Here is a 9,714-nt window from a genome sequence, read left to right as displayed (position 1 = left end):
TGGCCTTTTTGGAGGAAGTACGTCACTGTGAGGGTGGACTTTGAGGGCTTTTCCTCAAGCCTCACTCTTTGTGACAGCTAGTTGACTTGCTGTTGCCTGCAAGATGTAGGACTCTCAGCTCCAGCACCACATCTGCCTGCATGCTGACATGTTCTCTGCCATGATGATAATGGATTGAACCTCTGAAACTGTAAGCCACCACCTCAATTAAACGTTTTCTCTTATAAGAGTGGCCAATGTCATGGTTCTCTTCACAGCAATAGTAACCCTAACTATAACAGTTCTGAAATTCTTTTCAGTGGTGATGTCAAGAATCTCATCTTCATCTAAGTGGAGTCTCTAAGAAGAACTATTTAGGTTACAGCAAGGTGTAGCATGGAGCTGTGTCTCTATGCCATCCATACTGGCAATCCCAACACTTAAGAAGCTGGGACAGGAGGGTCATGAACTCAATATCTGCCTGGACTCAAAATGAGAAAGAGGTAGCAGTGTAAAAAGAAGAGGAACAGGAGGAAAAGGAGGAGAAAGGACAGAAGGATGGGAGGAAGAGGAGGAGGAGGAAGCAGCACCCCTGGTCGTGTTCACTCAGCTTTTTCCCAGATTCCCTGCCATATTTCCAATAACAACAGCAATGGTGATAGCCACCACACCACATACTAAGGACAGAATGCCCTGCATTCTTCTCAGTATCCCTCTGTCTTTCTAGAATGTCCCCTGCATTCGTGAAGGTGAAGCCAGGACAGAGCAAATCCCCAGGGCCGCCTCCCTTCCTTCTCCACACCAAAGATGAGCAAATACCCAGCGGTGGGTGAACTGAAGGAGTCTGGGACACTGGAGTTCAGGGAGGGAGTGGGTGGGCAAACTGAAGGAGGCTGCGACACTGGAGCTCAAGGGGGAGTGGGGAGCCAGCACAGGACTGGCTGGCTGGAATGGATGGAAGGAAGCCAAGAAGAGGTGGCAGTGTGTTTACTTTCAAAAGAGTGGGGGGCTATCTGCCATCTCCCACTGTGACCCCAAACTGGGGAACGAGAGAGGTGCCGGAAGAGAAATCAAATATTTCTCTGCTGAGCAACCCCTGGACTTTATCCCAGGGGACTCCACAGCTTTCCCAGAAGATGTGCCTGTCTTGGGACACCCCACCCCCACCCCAGATCAAAGAATGTGATCCAAGGGCTGAAGCAGAACTCCAGTTAAGTGTCTTTCTCTCTGTCTCCATCGGCCCCTTCTTCCTCAGCCCAGACTCCATGCAGCTTGGCCTGATCCTGCAGTCTTCCCTGAAGTTCCTAATTTGGCCTGTCCAAAGTTTGCAACCCCACTGAGCCACCCCAGAGAGAGCTATGGGATGCTAGCCTTGTTTTCAGTGCCCAGGTCCTCAGAAGAGAATAACCAAGAAGAAACGTTTGATGCTTGACCAGACGTCTCTGCCTGCCTGAAATTCCATATTCAAGCCTCCCCTTTGGGTTTAGGCATCATTTCCAGTATTACTTGAAAAAAAATAAAAATAAAACTGCTCTGGAGATGATCCCAAGGAATTGGGGGGGGGGGGGGGGGCAGTACCAAGGGACAAATTGGAAAGCTGTGCAAAGCATGGGAGTATATTGGAAGCTCTGACAAGGGCTGCATGGGATAACCCTAGCCTCTCTTTTGACCACAGTTCCATGGAGCAACACCCTAACCAACCACAGCCCCAATAAATTGCTTGTGAAACCATAGAAGAGATGGGGGCAGTCAAACCCAGCCACACACACACACACACACCTACCTGGTGAAACCATCTCGGGCCTCTTCTTCATCCTTGTCTCTGTCATTTGGCCTAGGTATCTGGACACTTTCAGCTATTCCATGATGGCATCTGCCACCACATTCTACCCAGACATGCAAACTGCACATCCATATACTCACATAGACCCTGCAGAGGCTACGATTCATTAAGGTTATTGCTTATTTCATTGTTAAATTTGTTTGTTGGGTTTAGGGGGGTTGTTATTGTTTCAGGATTTTTTAAATTTTTTTTAAAATTATGTACCAAGGGTGTGTGTGTGTGTGTGTGTGCATGCGTGCATGCGTGAGTATGTGCGTGCATGTGTGTGTTCACGAATGCAGGTGCCTTCAGAGGCCAGAAGAGGGTGTTGAGTCCTCTGGTGACAGGCAGTTGTGAGCCATTCCTTGATGTACAGTCACACCAAGCTACTAGGCATATTTTTCATATGAGAAATAAATAATAGGAAAGGTGGGAGTCAAGTCCACAGCCTTCATTCTCATGTACTGTGATAAATGTATGACAGGAAAAATTTAAGGAAGCGAATCTTGTTTTGACTCAGTTTCTGTAGGTAGAGTCCACCATGGCAGAAGGAATATGAAGCAGCCACTTCACTTACATTGGAAGACCAGAATCAGAAGTGGGTAATTCCAACAAGGCTCACCCAGTGACCCTCTTTCACAAACTAAGCCATGGTCCCAAAGATTCCACAACCTCTTGAAACAGTACCAGCAGCTAGGGACCAAGTGTCCATATCCGTGAGATTGCGGGTAACAGTTCACATTCAAACTATGGCAGCAACGGAAACATGTATGTATCTTACACTCAAGACAATGTCTCAGAGCTGGGTGGTGGGGGCACACACCTTTAGTGGGTCCCTACAGTGGTAGCAAGCACTCACAAATGTTGAACCATCGCAGCAGACACACCTTATCGTTAGTGACAGGGTCTGTCGATGAAGCCAGAACACACCAGTTGGCTAGACTGCCAGTAAATTCTGGGGATCCATTCTCTCTGCTCCCCACCCTGCCCCCTTACCTTGGAACTACAGACATGAGCAACCATGTTCCAGCTCTTATGAGAACGAGTGCTACAGACTCAAATCCTGCCTCTCATGCTTGCACAGTTAATGTCTTACCAGTTCCATAGTCTCTCCAGTCCATGAAGAGTTCTTTTCAGAGATCGTTACTCAAGGGAAGGTGGAACTTATCATTTTGCTGCAGAAAAGAATTTCAGAGGCCAGGTGTGGTGGCACATGCCTATAAGCCCAGCACTCAGGAAGACAAAAGCAAGCAGATCTCTAAGATCGAGACCAGCCAGGGCTACACAGTGAGATGCTGTCTCAAACAAACAAACAACATTCAGGACAAATCAGTATGAAGCACAAAGGAAGTTTAGTAGGAAAAGGGCTTAACACAAATTTAAGACAGACTACTCAGAGAAAGATAAGGTACACCTATTGTGTTATATGAGAGGCCACCCAGACTCCCAAAATAACCACACAGAAACTGTATTAATTAAATCACTGCTTGGCCCATTAGCTCTGGATTCTTCTTGGCTAGCACTTACATATTAATTTAACCCATTTCTAGTAATCTGTGTATTGCCATGTGGCTGTGGCTGACTGGCAATATTCTGACTGGCCCTGTCTCTGGCAGGACTACGTGGCTTCTCTCTGACTCTGCCTCCTTTCTACCAGCATTCAGTTTAGTTTTCCCCACGCAGCTCTGCTCTACCCTATCACGGGTCCAAAACAGCTTCTTTATTAACCAATGATAGTCACAGCATACAGAGGAGAATCCCACATCATGGGTGTAGACTTCTCAAGGGAGAGCCAGTCTTAACATTAGCCATATATACAATTTCGTTGACTTAAAAGTTGCATCTCACCTTCATAGTTCTAGTTATAAAACTTTTCTGCTTCCTCCCACTATTTTGATAAATGAGATTATAGAGTGACTCTAAGGTGCCTGGGATAGGATTTTAATCTGGCAAAATAAAATCCTGGGTCATAGGATTGCACAAAGTGTTTAACATTTGTTCTTTCCTATATATGAAAGTGTTTGTGAAATTTCTAGAAAACCATGGGCTAACAGACAGCTGGGTCAAGAAAGGCCAGATCCATTTGGGCCTTAAGCATGGTGTTGTGGTCTGAATAAAAATGGCCTGCATAGGCCCACAGGGCGAGGCACTGTTAGGATGTGTGACCTTATTGGAGGAGGTATGGCCTTGTGGGAGGCATTGGGGTGGGTTCTGAGGTCTCAGATGCTCAAGTCATGCACAGAGTGCATTCACTTCCTGCTGCCTGCCTATCCAGATGTAGAACTCAGCTCCTTCTCCAGCACCATGTCTGCCTGCATGCTGCCATGCTCCCCACCATGATGTTAACTAAACCTATGGACTTTAAACCACCCAGTTAAATGTTTCCCTTTAAAGAGTTGCCATGGACATGGTGTCTCAGCAATAAAACCCTAAGGCACATGGCCCACAGCTATCCTGATATGGGGTGTCCTTCTGTATATGTGTTACTTTTATTTGGTTGATGAATAAAGCTGTTTGGGCCAATGGCTTAGCAGAGCAAAGCCAGGCAGGAAATCTGAACAGAGAAATAGAGAGTAGGCAGAGTCAAGGAGACGCCATATAGCTGCCAAAGGAGACAGACACCCAGAACCTTTCCAGTAGACCACAGCCTCATGGTGATACATAGATTAATGGAAATGGGTTAATTTAAGATGTAAGAGTTAGTTAATAAGAAGACTGAGCTAATGGGCCAAACAGTGTTGTAACTAATATAGTTTCTGTGTGATTATCAGGTATGGGTAGCTGGGAATGAAGAGCAGTCTCTGACTACACTATCCTGACATTCTTCTTTTTCTATTCTAAAGGAATATCTATATAAACAAACTTCACAGCAAACATGGGTCCTCTGCAAGAGCAGTGAGTGCTCTTACATTTTTATTTTTGAGTCTCATGTATCCCAGACATGACTATAACTCATTATGTAGTTGATGACTTTAATTGAACTTTAAAAATTATCTTACATTCATGTAGTGTGTGTGTGTGTGTGTGTATGTGTGTGTGTATGTGTGTGTGTGTGTGTGTGTGTGTGTGTATGCTCGAGAGCATGTGGAAGTCCCAGGACAACACTTTCAGGAACTGGTTCTCTCCTCCCATGATATGGGTTTTGGGACTTGAATTCAAGTCATCAGTTTCAGCAGCAAGCCTCTTTGCAAACTGAGCCATCACATAGGTTCACGATCTTGAGCTTTTAATCCGACCTCCACCTACCAAGGAAGGGATGGACCACAGCTGGGTGCAATCACGCCCAGTTCTATGCATTGTTGGGGAATCAAATCCAGAGAGTACTGCGTGCTAAGGAAAACACTCTCCCAATAGTCTCTCTCTGTTATTTTGTGAGACAAGCATCTCCTTGAACTTAGAGCTCACTGATTGGGCTATACTTCTCTCCAGTGAGCCCAAAGAATCCTCCTGCAGACTCTGTCTCCCCGGTGTGGGGGCCAGATCATAGATGTCACTACACTTGGCTTTTTTTACATTAAGTGCTGGAACCAAACTCAAATCTGATAAATACTTTCATATATATTCCACGCCACCATCTCTGTTCCTCTAGAGAGTCTAATACACTTCCACGCTCCTAGAGAATCCTCTAAATAGGGTGGCAGTATGGTTTTCTTTAAATGATTCACCTGATCCATTTAACAGATGCAATTTGTCTCAAGATTTAAGAGGCCTCTAAGTCATCTGGGAAAAACAACTAGCAAATGATCTAGGAAGAAATGGAAACACTGGTCATCAGAAAGGGGGTCACGTGGCTGGAGAGGTGGCTCAGCGGTTAAGTGAACTATTCTTCCAGAAGACCCAGGTTCAATTCCCAGCACCCATGGCAGCTTACAACAGCCTGTAGTTCCAGTACCAGGACATCTAACACCGTCACACAGACACACATTCAAACAAAACATCAATGTACATAAAATAAAAATAAATTTTAAAAAACTTTAAAGAAAAAAAGAAAGGGGGTTACTCCTAAGCAACTCACTTCCAGAGGCTTCTGGGATCTACTCCTACCCTGAAAGCAGTGTCTTCAGCATCAAAGCTCTCTCTCCTTTCCTCTGGGGGACCAGTCGGTAGCTTTTAGTTGTTCTTTTCTGGTTGTTCAACACTCTAGAAATGTGTGAGCACAATCATACTCAACTTCTTGTAACTGTTTCTCCATGTGGGAAATGGGCAATGTCTACTGCATAAAGCCGGTGTGACATTAAAACAGGTCTCAAGGCTGTGGTGTCTGTATAACCGTGGGGGTCTCAAGGCTGGGGTGTCTACATAACCATGAGGGTCTCAAGGCTGGAGTGTCTGCATAACCATGGGGGTCTCAAGGCTGGGGTGTCTGCATAGCCATGGGGGTCTCAAGGCTTGGATGTCTGCATAACCATGGGAGTCTGCAGTTGACTCTCAGTGCACACGCAAAAGACCAGGCATGGTGGCACACACTTGTAATCCTAGTACTGGGGAGCAGAGACTGAGGAATTCCTTGGGTCCCACTGGCCAGAGAGTCTAGCCTAATCAGTGAGCATCAGGTCCCAGTGATGGGGACCCTGTCTCAAAGCACAAGGTGGGGGCTAAGGTATAGTCCATGCATGAAGCCCTAGATTAGATTTCCAACACAGCTTAAACCAGTTATGGTGGTACATTCCTGTCATCCCAGCACTTGGAAGGTAGAGGCTGGAGAACCAAGATTCTAAAGTAATTGTTCACTACAAAGGGAGTTTGAGGCCAGTCTGGAATACATAAGACCTAGCCTTTAAAAAAAAATTTAAAAAATACGCCAGGTGGTGGTGGCACATACCTTTATTCCTAGCACTTGGGAGGCAGAGACAGGAAGATCTGGTCATCTTCAACTAAACAAGTTCAAGGCCAGCTTGGGTTATAGGGGACCCTGTGTCAAAAATCAAAACTCAACAAAACCACCGTGTCACCACCCTACCTTTCCTCACCTCATCCTTTCAATATTGCTATTCATTCAGCATGCGACTCTAGGGCATACTCCTGTGAACCACAGAGATGGAAACCACTGTCCCTCCCACAAATAAGGGTGGCCCTTGCCCCCATCAAGGAAACCTCTTCTTGCAACAGATAGAGATCATCCCACAAAAGCACAAGGGATCAAAATGCAGAGTTGTGAAGCCCTGTCCCAGTGGTTACACCTACCAAAACACTGCCACACCTAAGGCTCAGGGAACATTTTGGAGGAAGGGGCAGAAAGACAGTAAAAGCCAGAGCATCAGGGAGCTTGCTCTAAGATTGTGTCTCCTCGTATTGTAAGACGCTACATCCACAAAATCTCACCAGCATAGCTGCCTAAACATGACCTGAACAAGGACGAACATGGTAGGGGGACATCTCGTGGGCGTCAACCCCAGACAACTAAGGGATGCTGAGAACAGAAGGTCTGCTCCAGGGAAGAGCACACCAACTGATCACCTAATAACCTGATACCAAATGGTCAGACCTGAAAATATACATAGACTAACATATGGATGAGCAGGTTGAATTATTAATAAATACACACACATATGTGTGTATATATATATATGAAAAAGAGGCCATGAATTTCAGAAAGTGTGCTAGCAGGGAAGATGTTGGGAGAAGGGGGAAAATAATGTGATTTTATTATAATCCCCCAAATTAAAATATATATTTGAAAATAAATAAATGGAAGATGAAAAAATTCCTTCCCTCATGAAGCTGGTCTTTTGTGAATGAGATGGAATATCAATAAAAACAAACAAGCATTCTCTAAAGTATTTTCGATAGTAACTTCTGGCAAGAATAAAGTAAAGCAGGAAATGGGAAGGGGATGTGGCAGGGTGTGACACTGCAGTGTGAGGTCAGGACAGTGCTTGCTGAGGAAGGGTGGAAAGACAAAATGACTAGACACTCCTTGCGAACACAGCCAGAAGTGGAGAGAGCAAGTTCAAAGGCCCTGAGGCAGAATATGTCCCTATGGAATGGACACTTGCTCCTGGTCTTGTCCTCACAGTCCTAGTGGGGACATCTGGCACAAGTTAGAGATCAATAAAGATGGGGTGAATCAGAGCTCGAATAATGATGGCCCGATCGCACCGTCTTTCCCTGGTGACTACAGTGCCAGGACCTCTCAAATCCCATTCCATCCCGGCTCTGAGATGTGCAGCCCTTGTCCCAGGCTCTCAGGAGGATGAGGCAGGCATAATGGTTGGGCACAGAAGTTCCCAGCCAACATGGGCTATTAATAAATAAGTAGGGTTGGAAAGATGGCTCAGTGGTTTAAGAGCACTGGCTGCTCTTCTAGAGGATCTAGGGTTTGGCCCCCAGCACCCATATGGCAGCTCACAACCAACTGTAACTCCAATCCAGATATCAGATACCATCTTTTGGCCTCCCCAGACACTGCATGCATATGGTGCACAGCCATCAAAATCAGACAAAAGACACATACCGATAAAATAAAATTCAAATCTTTTTTTTTTTTTTGATACAGTGTTTTTCTGTGTAGCCCTGGCTGTTCTAGAACTGGCTCTGCAGACCAGGCTGGTCTCAAACTCACAGAGATTCGCCTGCCTCTGCCTCTCAGGTGCTGGGATAAAAACACTTTTGAAAATGAATAAAAGCAAATGGCAATGCCAGGAAGATGGTTCTGTGGATAAAGCACTGGCTGTGCTAACTCGAGAACGTGAGCTCAGGGCTTCAGGTTCCTGAGTGACCCGACCCCCCCCCCACACACACACACTCTGTCTGCGTGCCTTGCTGTGTATTTCCTCAGTCCCTGATAAGAAAGCCTTTCTTTATAAGGAGGTGGGGATGGGGTAAACTGAGCTCAGATCATCTGAACCCACATAAAAGCCAGACAGGCTACGCAAGAAACTGGGCAAAATGGCTAGATAGACTAAGTGAATCAAAGAGTTTACGTTCATTGAGAGAATCGCCTCAGTAAATAAACTGAAGAGTAATAGAGACACACTCATCAATCTTAGTCCACTACATGCCCCCAACACATGTACCCACGCCACAGACATATGTGTGTATGTATATATACGTATATGTATGTATATTACATACAGACATACATAAAAATACAAGTAATTAAGTTAAAAATCTATAAAAGTCCCAGAATTCCCTGCCAAAGTGCCAAAGGAGATCACTCAGGATAAGATATCATGTCCACCACCACCATCCAATCGATGAAACCACATGTTCCACCCTGGTGGGAAAAGGAGGCCACAAGAAAACACTGGGCCTGTAGTAAGAAAGGGGAAGATGGTTTGGGGGGGGAGCCAAGGTTTTGCATATTAATTAAGGGATGTGGTTTCAAAGCTGATAAGTAGCAGAACCTTGGATCACCTAGGTAGAAGCTACCCAGTTCAAAATAGTCCTGAAAACATCCCCACTGTGAGTCTAGAATCCATCCCCAGAGTCGGGATGGGGAGCTGGAGCAGCCTTAGGCACTGGGAGAACCTGAGGAAACAAAAGCAGTCGCCTGTTCTACAGAGCCAGAGGGTTAGGGAAGGCAAGCCAGGAAAGGGGCCCAGGGATGGATGAGGTTCCAGCTATTGTGGTATCTAAGAGTTAGTTGCCCCTCTGGTCTGGCATGGTGCCCATGCTGTATGCGTGAACCCTAACATTTCCAAGTTTAAGACGAAGTCGAGGTTAGACAGCACACCACCTGTATCCCTAGCTGAACCCAGCACAGAGGGAATGTTTGTGGTTGAAACTCCCCTGCTCCTGCCTGCAACCACCCCTCTTTCTCCCCTCCTCCCTACAAAGCCTGTCATTACCCCATTCTAAGGATAAGTAAACCTAGAATCAGAGACATGAAGTCCAAAGTTCTCTCTGGGGACCAGGCCTGGAATTCTGAGACCTTGGGTAACAGTTTAACACTCCCACAGTCTGGCCTGGGA

Source organism: Arvicola amphibius, chromosome 1, assembly GCF_903992535.2.
Source record: "Arvicola amphibius chromosome 1, mArvAmp1.2, whole genome shotgun sequence".
Lineage (NCBI taxonomy): Eukaryota > Metazoa > Chordata > Mammalia > Rodentia > Cricetidae > Arvicola > Arvicola amphibius.
Note: the sequence above shows the minus strand (reverse complement) of the source record.